This window comes from Echeneis naucrates, chromosome 16 (assembly GCF_900963305.1).
Source record: "Echeneis naucrates chromosome 16, fEcheNa1.1, whole genome shotgun sequence".
NCBI classification, from domain to species: Eukaryota; Metazoa; Chordata; class Actinopteri; order Carangiformes; family Echeneidae; genus Echeneis; species Echeneis naucrates.
The window spans coordinates 19,916,677-19,927,391 of NC_042526.1; positions in this window are offsets into that span (position 1 = coordinate 19,916,677).

The following is a 10,715-nucleotide window of genomic DNA, read 5'->3' on the forward strand; positions in this document are numbered from 1 at the left end:
GGGATTTCTTTACGACAGTGTTATTCTACGGCATCCATGAGAAACAATATGGTGGACAAGTGCACTTATTGAAGTAGGGGAGGAAAATTTCAAATAATTTAGTTAACCAGAATAAAGATTTGGATGGAGTTCCATAAAGTCTGAGAGATCTGGTTCAGACATTCCTGCGTTGAGGCCAAATGACTTATGTATCTGTCACTAGACGGAAAGAGGGTTACGCTTCCTTTTCCAAAAACACATGGCAGCATTATTAGAAACTTCCTGAGCCACAAACAGTATTGTCAGGTTAACATCGAAAAGCACTGTTGCATCTAATGTAAGTAAAAGAAAAAAAAAACTTAGCCTCACAGTACTGTTTGGTCTCAGACTGTAAAACTGTACAGCTTGTGAATGTCAGATACTGACATGTATTCCAGTATGTGTGTTGTGTGTATATATATTATATATAGTTCTATTAACACAAATGATCCTCGCCGCCCTGGAAGTCAACCTTTTTAAAATGCCCTCTGCCATTACACCAGCTTGTATACATACATACATACATACATACATACAAACATAGGCACACACACACACACACACACACACACACGTCTTGTTCTGGGAGGTCTGTCCACACACCGCTCGCTTTGTAAATACAATGTATATAGTCTCAGACTTTTTATGACAAATCTGTGTTGTTGTGCTAGTAATACTTTTCAAGGTTACAGTGGACTTTAGTGATAAATGGCTAAAGTTAGTATGTATATGAAAAAGACAAATGCAAGACCATTTATTACAGTTTTTACCAAAGGGAGTCAATTAAAAAATAGCTGTTTCCCCCCTTTGTGTGTTCCTTTACGACTTTTTCTTTTTAATTTCTGTAGTAAAAACATGTGGAGAAGTAGAAATGTATCCAGGTCTTTTGGTTTTTATATATGAAAAATTACTTTTTTTTTTTTTTTCCCCTTTTTCCCCTTTTTCCTTCTCAATGTGACAGTTGGTTTGTTTAAAGACAAAAATCACTGTCCCCCACTCCCTTCTCTCCCCTTTGACAACCAACACCGTCCGTGGTGTTTCAAAGTTTAGCCTTCAGATTGATGGACTCCACTACGGTTTCACCTTGTCTTGCACGTTTCCTTCCCTGGATAGATTTCTGCTGCAGATGTCACCCCCCACCATATTTTTGATAATGGATAAAGTCACATGAGCATGTCTTTAGTCCCTTTATTTAGACATTATTTAAAGTAATAATAAAAATGACATTTGTAGCCTACAGAGCTCTGTGGATTTTGTGTCAATTTTTATCATTGTCTAATCATTTTTTTCTTTTTTAATCTGCCACTTTTCCTTTGTTGTGACAGTGAAGCAACAGTTCCAACCAATACTCTCACTCACTTTTTCATTTTACATAATCATACACACATCAGTCTTGCTTTTCAAGCACATTTGGATAGTTTATATCCTCTCAGAAGTAGACAGGCCTCATTGTCATCGCATTGTCATTTCAGACAGAAAGACACTGATCAGCCTGTACATGATGACCACCTACCTAATATCATGTAGATTGCTTATGTAGTCAAAACAGCCCTGACCCATTGAGGTCTGGACTCCTATAGACATTTGAATGCTAGGTGAAGCTATGGTATCTGGACCAGGACTTGAGTAGCAGATCTGTTAAGTCCTGGCTCATCTCACAGTTGCTTGACTGGACTGAGATCTGCAGAATGTGGAGCTAAGTCAACATCTAGAACTTATTTTTTCTTCTCAGGTCTTTCCTGAAGCATTGTCGCAGTTTGGAAGGGAGCATAATCCGGCTGAGAGAGGCCACTGACTTTGGGGAATATTTTTTTCCATGAAGGGCTGGGCTTGGTTTAGGTCAGTGCTACGTGCCAAAGTAGACCATCCCACAGAGCTGCAATTTTAGGTAACTGAGCATCACAACTGGGCCCTTGTCAAAGTTGCTCACATCTTCACACTTGATCATTTGTTGTGCTTTAATGTCAACTTCAGGACTAAATGTTCACCTAATACATCCTAGCCTAACCAAAAGTTTAGAAAATTTGCACTCTTTATAAAATGCTTGAAGCCTTAATTTTCCAATCCTTTCGAAAATATCTGCAATTCTTGGAGAGTTTTAAAATTCCAGGTCAGTTTAATAAAAATAGGTCTTTAAAAAGCCATAAATTTAATTTTAGAAAATATTGTATTTCCATAGTTGCACATGTACACTAAAACACATAAATTGGATGTGTGCACACAATCCATTTTCTCGATTTTGGAGTCAGTTCAGTCCTTTGTTCATTAACTCAGATTTTAGCAAATACTTAACTTAATTCTAAGATTATTAAATGAATCCATCAATTTCTGCATCTGGCAATTGTAACTAATTTATGACGGCGTATTGCTGAAAAAATGCATACAAATAATTGTCAGGAATATCAACAATACTGATTTTCTATCTTATCCCCATACTGTGGCTTAGGTCATAAATACATCGAACATACATCGAACAGCTTGATATAGGGACATTTTTTGAGCATCTGTTAGCAGGTGATGCTGAGTGCAGATGAGTCTTTTGTGTTTACTTTTCAAATCCTGCAGAGGGAGCCCTCAGCACGCCTGCCAACAAGTAACAAGCATGCGCATGTGTAATCTTTCCATTGTCATGATAGCTGACAATTGTCTGGTCTCTTCTCTCCATGACTGACGGAGCCAATACTTCATCCTCCTCCCTTATTAGAGACATCCAGCGGAGGGATCAATGTGAGATTTCATCAGGGGTGGCGCTTATTTCTGTTTTTATTAATACGTTTGCATAATTTTTTCAGTTGATTCTAATCTAAGAACTACAACTATCCAAAGCAGCAGATCCACACATTTAAAAAGTACAAACCAGTGATAACTTGACATTTTTGCTTGGTAACTGAATCATCTCAGCTCACACTAATTCTCTTTATCTTTCTACTTAAATTTCACATACAAGTGCATCAACAGTTATAAATTGGTCTGATCAAGAAACTCCTCCATGGTTAATGCATGAGATTTCAAAATAACTGTCAAATAATCCCTCCATGGTTTCACATTTAAATTTTTCTATCTGGCCATTTCTGTGAAACGGAGATGCATGTTGACAACTGATTTAAACACAAACAAGAGGGCATTTTTGGGAAACACTGAAAAGCAAATTTGGAGCTGATTTGTTGTTGTTGCTGCTGCTCAAAAACCCACGAAGGGCCACTAATATCAGCCCCAACCTGTGTTATATTAACACTGATGTAACAAAACTGCTTTGTGTGAGATTCAGATCTGATGGGAGGACGATTGCTTGGTGATGCAGAAAGGCAATTTGCCAGACTCTACCAGGCCTCTGTAGCTGAGACAGGACATGTACCAAAACCAAACTTCCCCCACTTACTGTACCTGCGCACACTGTTTCAAGCACACACACCCTCTACCCACTTGGCCATGGCAGCTCTGGGGCCCTGATGAGGAGTGGGAACAACACGTCTGCAGAGGCCTTCATACCTCCCACTTGCAGCGCTAACAATGGCTTCCTCAAAGGCAGCACCAGAAAAGGGTGATTGGAGGCCTCCCCCTCCAAAAAGCTCTTCTGCGTGCTTACTCCCTTGGAGTGCACACTCCTGAACTTTCAACAGCTTTCAAGTCTCCAATGTCGGCACTTCACAGCTTCTGAGTTAGAGAGCAGAGCTATTGTCAGAACTAAAGAGCTTGTATTGTCAAGCTTGGAAGCATTGGCACCCACAACACCAAGCAATCAACTGAATGGGAGCATCCACGTACATTTCTGTTCTTTAGTCTTGTATGCCACAAAGTTTTGGTTCTTTATACTGTTTGCCATATTTCAATATTGGGCTGGTAGTCTTTGACACACTACAGTGCTTTTAAGGAGATAAAAGCTCTGACTGCATCTTAGTGGACGAGACAATTTTGCCAATCATGACTTTAAAGCGTTTGGATGACGGCAAGTTTTTTTTATTGCTCTGGAGCAAGACATCAGTTGTATTGCTGAGTAAGAACAGATGATGCAGAGCCTTTTGTATTCAAAAAATGTTTTAAATCTTGAAGTGATTAAAATAAAAAGCATGAGTTAGAGCAGCTATTAATAACTCAAAGCATTGTTTTCCTCGCTGGGTGATCTCTGCTGGCTTTATCCTGAGGATGTTTTTGCCTACATGAAAGGATGCTGTGGTTGGTGGCAGTCTGTGACATCTCCTTCACAGGCTGATTTGTCTTGGTGAGAAGCCACAACCCTGCAGGCTCCAATCAGCTCTGTAAAAGGATTAGTGAAGTCTGGCATTCTTGCATAACCACTGTGAGCTCCAGTGCTGAGGAGTTGATTTTTCATCAGCTTCAGAAGCTTCCACTCGCAAAAGACAAAAAAAAAAACATCCAACTGTTTTTATCATCTTAACAGCTACTTTGCAGCAGAGGTGTAGAACTCTTCCAGACCTGTCGCACTCTTGTTGGATTGATCCACTCTTGGTTTTTTGTTCTAGTGTCTTCACTGAGCCTCAGACTGTAATCTGAACTGCTCTCACACTGCCATCAAACAGAGCTGCTTCCATTGCTGCATTTGTTCTTATTAATAGTTTTTAACTGATCTGTAACATACTGATAAAATGTATCAGCTATTAAGAGTTTAATTACAAAAACTAGCATCTATTGAATGGCTATTGACTCTGTCTATCATTTATTAACATACCAGCTATTGTTTAAGGTCATAGGAGACTGGAGCTGATCCCTGGTGACACTGCATGACGATGGGCTACATCCCGTACAGGTAATTCTATCACAGGACAAACAGCCATTCATACTTACACCTAGAGAGAGGTTAGTCACCATTAACCTGCACACCTTATACTGTGGGAGGACACCCACACAGGCACAAGGAGGACATCCAAACTCCACAGGGATGACAAATTCCACAGCAAAAGGCCCGGGGCAACTACACTCCTCGTCTTGGATCATTTGTACAACAGCAACACCTCAACTACATGCATTAGAAATGCTCCATTAAGCGTCACACAGCAATTACATCCATCATCAGTGGGCTAATGGACACTACCAGCAGCAGTCTTAGTCTGCACTCATATCCAAGATTTGAGGACCATCTTGTTAATGATCCATGGGTCAGATATGATGGTGATGGTGTCATATTGAAATTAACGTCAACCCTGTTTTCTTCCCATATAATGAACTTATTTACCACTGGGACATGTGTTTTGAATCACATTAAAAATATAGTGAGTCATATTTTGTTTTTTAAACATTGCTCTTTGATTCTAGCTCGGTCCAATACTGAGTAAAGTTCATTGGGTGAACTGCAGTCATTTTACTGGCATGCGGCTCAAAGTAACTTACTGTAACATTAAAAAATAAAAATCTGGAAAGAGTACAAACCTCTGAGTACCACTTCATCCTCCGTGTCAGGTCATCATGTTATAGGAGTTGACATGCTCATATTTGCACTTTCAGCTTCAACATTTCTACTGTAGGAACTGTCATGTGTTGATAATGATTTTTTTAAATTTTCTGTGTCAAAGTATCACACCTGGGAACTAGTTTCTTGCAGTCATATAATTGAATTATAATGGTACCTAATAATTTTGCTTTTACTTTTACTTTTTCAGGTTTTCAGATCCCCATCTCTGAGACATCTGCCTCCCTCTGACAAAGTGGAGATGAATTTAACTTTAGTTAAACCCATCCCTAATTAACTTTGCAGCTCCATAAAAAATTCCAGTCAATGACTGAACAGACAGAACAAAGCTATCTGCAGACACAAAACCTAAAACTGGATGAAATGGCCATTAAATCTAACCTTACGCTTGCAATATGAAGGGTGGAAGATTGGACTCCAGGATGGACAAAGTGGGTGAACAAAGATAATACTCCAAAATTGCTGACTTAAAGCATCCCATAGAGAATCAGAGTGCAATAAGACTAAGCTGTGAGATAAATTTTCTGCACCACAGAAGAGGAATTGTCAAAAGAGTCACTGACTTCAAATTTTTAAACCTTAGAAAATCAACCATTTGAAGAAAATTCTGCAGGCCAGTTCATTCCTTGCTGAAAAAAATGAATAACAGGGAGGAAGCGAGGAAATCAGACCCAAACCATAAAAATTGTGGACTATGCACATTGCTAAAGACATTAATAGTTACTGGGCTGAATGGTATTCAGATGTCTGATCTTCCTCCTCGTATGTTTTCCTGTCTTCCTCTTCTTCTCCTCCTCTGTAAGCAGTGAGTTGTGGCCCAGTATGCGTTCGTTCCCTCCTGAGAAAACCATTTATCGAAAGTTAACCATGACTGAATATATCACAAGATGGAACTCACAGGGGACGTCAAAGGCACAAAGCACTTTGGGTAATTTAATGTGACAGCAAACCCCCCTCCTCTCCCACCAACACACACATACAGCCTTTTCCATCCTCCCTTGATGTTCATCTCCAATGTATTTAAGTGAATGTGCAGCATGTTACACTTCAGTGTAGAGGGTTAGTCAGCACCATCTGCCAGTCCATCTCAGGGCCCACTAACAGAGACAAAGACTAACAACCACTGACATTCACACTCAGACCTATGGACAATATATAGTCACTAGATAACCCAAACATGATGTCTTTGGACAGTGGGAGGAAACCCACACAGGCACAGGGAGAACATGCTAGCTTCGCACAGAAAGGCCCCAGGACGAGAACCCGTGACCTTCTTGTTGTGGGGCAGGCCTTAAATCATACAAGAATATTTTGATGGATTAGTTAAAAGCCATCAGTAAGGACAAACTTTAAAATTGCTTACACTTTCCAAAATGCTTTTTTGAAAAATCCCATTGATAGTATTAGTCATTAAGCCATTAGTTACAGTCATAAATAACATCAGCCATGAATTTCTTAGAGTGGGCAGGGTCACCTACCTGGCCAGTGCCAAACTTCACCAAGCTTCCTGATGGTCCAAAAATTGAAACAGGGGAGCTATGGGCAGAGCGGGGCCATGATAAAATTTAAACAGATGAGCTTGATGAAGAGGGCTCTTCCATACAGATCTCATGAAGGAGTAAATTAAATAAAACCAAAACATTTTTTGGACCAGAAGGTAAACATTTTCAGATTTTATTTGTGCAGTAACATTTTTATATTTATGTTTTTTTCTGTGGTTGCGTATATTTACATCAGAGTTTCTGGGAATTGACACATTTTTGGAACCAGACACCATAGGTCATAGACTTGAAGCCAAGTTGTGTCACTTCCCTGCTGGCTTCATCATTGTTCCTTGTTCCCATTACCATATGTATGGTTACCACTGTGTATGTGGACACCTCTGGTAAATACAAACAGTTAAAGCTAAATCAGGAAGTCTCTCTGTAAATTGTGACAATGATAATGGGCTTTCTAAATGCTCTTCAGATGCTGTTGGCATATTACCAATTTTCAGCAATTAACTTGCTGAGTTCAGTTTTGTCACTAAAAACAGGGACAGTGGTGAAACTAAAACAATACAATACAATACACCTAGGTTTAGTCACAGTTGAAATCATCTCTAAGGATATACTAATGAGTGTAAAGTGTAGAAAAACCTGAGGGCCCTTTTCAGTGGCCTTTTGCACTCTGAAAATCGGGCATGATTTTTCCTTTTTAGGAAGCAGCATCATATTTGACTGTACTCACAGAGGCCCCACTGTTTGGTGACCAGACCAGAGCAGTAAGAAAAGTGGAGGGGCCCCTTCTACGCAAAATGGAGCACAAAACACAACAATCCCTTTATTCAGCTGTTTGGACTTGCCATCTGAACAGCAGCTCGTCATTAAATTAACATCACAGCAGGCGCGCGCCCTGGCCCTTGCTTCCCGGGGCATTGTGGTGCAATCAGGAGGAAACTCATTCTTTCAGGGGATACCAGGTCAAAAAGCAGGGGTGGCATAGACCAGTCCCAGCAGCCTCTGTGTTTAGAAATAGAAATTCTCACCAGGTCTTCGTGAGGCATAGAGTTGAAAGGACAACCTTTTAATCCCTGGCAACCGTGAAGGGCGGAGACAGATTTGCTTTTTGTTTTTGATGATGTGCCATTTTCTGGCCATATCCACCCCCTGGACATGACCAAAGTCCATGCCAAGGCCTCTGATCATTGGTGAGGCTGCTACACATTCAGTTGGACTGAGGCTGTATTGGCCACAGGCCACAGGCTCATCTGTTGTGCACCTGCTCCGGGGAAATGTCATGAATACGTTCCCCAAGGGTTTCCCAATAGAAAGATTTGTATGGTGCTAGTGCGTTGCCTGGCTCGAGCACCCGAACAGTAAATTAGCTCCTGAGCAGCACTGAAACACTAAATTATTTGTAAAGACAGAAGAGTTTCAAACCAGTAATTGTAAGAAAAGCCACACAGTCACTTTACCGTTTTCATACACAAAATGAACGGACTCAGTCATCTAATAGAAACCGTTGGCACTCCACTCTGGCTGAATGGGTTGGCTTTGCTTCATGCGTCTGGCTGCAAAAGACCTTTCTCACAGAAAAAAAACCAAACAGTTCCTGCTCATCAGAGGAGGAGGGAGAGATTAGTCAAACAACCAAATAAAAAAGGTCCAATAGGCCAATGTGTAGTTGGTAAAGCATATAAACTCAAAAATCAAATATTTTATAATATAAAGTATCCAACAAAACATAAATCCAAAAAATGTCCAATAATATTGACTGAATCTTGAGACATTTCTAGAAATGTTTCCCTCTGTAGTTTTAAAGTGCAGGTTTTCATCACACACTAATTCCTTCTAAGTAACTTTATGTCTGTTTGTCTGTAAATCTTTCAATCGCCGTTATCAGACCAACGATTCCCAGCATCTTGGCCAGATTAATCACTTCAGTCGACTTCAACGATGTGAAGAAGCAACTCTGACTTCATGCTGAAGTCATTTCAGCTGGCTCAAATCCTCACTCATCATACAAAAGCACCTGAGTTTGATCATTATATACTGCACAAGATTAATTACTGGCACAGTCCACTTCTCTCCTTAGACCTGAATGTTTTTCAGACCTTAAACTGAGCAGTAAAGTTGTAAAAATGTTGGTCTTGCCTCCAAAACAATGATATGAAGAAGGTTGTCCAGAAATATTTCATGACAGCAAAACATGTTAGAATTTATTATCATTGTCCATTTAATTTTTCCAAAGATGACAAAAATATTGGCTAGAAGAAACAAAACGGATTTATTTGGGTTAACCATCAATTGTGTCTTCACTGTTGGATCTGGACTTTCCATTGCAGCATATTAACGTGAAATAGTGGGTTATTGCTCAAAAATAATGTACACTCATTACAGATGGGGGAACTGGCTTCAAAATTAATTTCACATATGTTTCTGTTTTTTCCACTAACTTAATTTGGTCTTCTGGGCTGCTCTAAAGTGTGTGATCCCACATTTCTAACAATGGTTCATGTATTATAACAGTATTACCACTGCATTCTCTCGCTAACGTTGTTTTAGTTCCTTAACCGACCACCTTGTTGGTATCATAGATCACTGGGCAATCAGGTTAGAAAGGCTAGTGAAGCAAAAGAGGTCAGACAGACGAACTGACCACAAGGCTGCTGTGTTTGTTCATTCCTGTGACATTGGCTCCAAATCCCAGGGCCATCTGAGCGCGAGTCACACAAGGACAGCTGTCATCATCACTTTGAATTCCCTGATACATCATGCCAAGACTGACAAATGTCCGTGGTGATTCTGTGGATTTAAAATTCATTTCATAAGAATGATGTCTCTCATATGGGGATGGTTGATTCATGTAAACATTAAGCTTTGGCATCAGTCACGCCGCGGCCACAGGGTCCTTTTGACTGGGTTTGCTCCAGACTCTTATCTTGCTGCCCCACTCTGCCTTTAATCTTGTTGCCTCAGAAATGTACCAGACACAAAGACATGTCTCTCGGGAGTGTCTGGGAAGAAGCAGAGCAAGCAGGGAGCAGCAGTGTGCAGCAAGAGGAGATGTGGGCTTATGAACCTACGGCTCTTTTAAGGGACATGTTTGGGGTTTTCAGAAAGCGTTTGTGTGATATCTTTATTCATTGGGACTTTTTGCAGATCAGCCTAAATATTCCTGCACTAAATGTTTGTATGTCTTAACAGGGTCTATAACGGTGTACCAAACCAAAACTAGCTTCTTTTTTTTTTTATGATAATATAAAAAAAAAATTGTATATAGGACCTGTATGTCTTCAAAATTGTTGTTTTTAACTAGATCTGGATCTCTGTTGAAGCTGCTTTCTGCCCATTCTATCACTATCAACATGAAACCTGTAAAGGCCTGAGCCAGTGTAGCAGCGCCAGAACAAGACCTTTTTGGTCCTAGTTAGGCCACCTCACCCACCCAGGTGTGTTGGTTGGTTGGCCCTGGTTTTAAAAGGACAGGGAGCAGTCTGAGGCTTGATAATGCTCTAAACCCCAGAAAGACTGGAAGATGAACATGTTGACAAAACGACACCATCTCAGCTTCCATTTAGCAGCTTTTCCTGAACTTTTGATCATTTGGAGTTTGCCCTTTTCCAAAGTTAAGGAACACATTAAGTTGACAGAAGGGCAGGACCTGTGTGTTAGTCCACAGCCAACATCACAGGTGGGTGTTGCAGAACTTCATGTAGCGACATGCTATATTGTGTGTCAGTCCATCACTGAATGTGAACATGTTTGTCAACATGAAAAACAGTATAGCT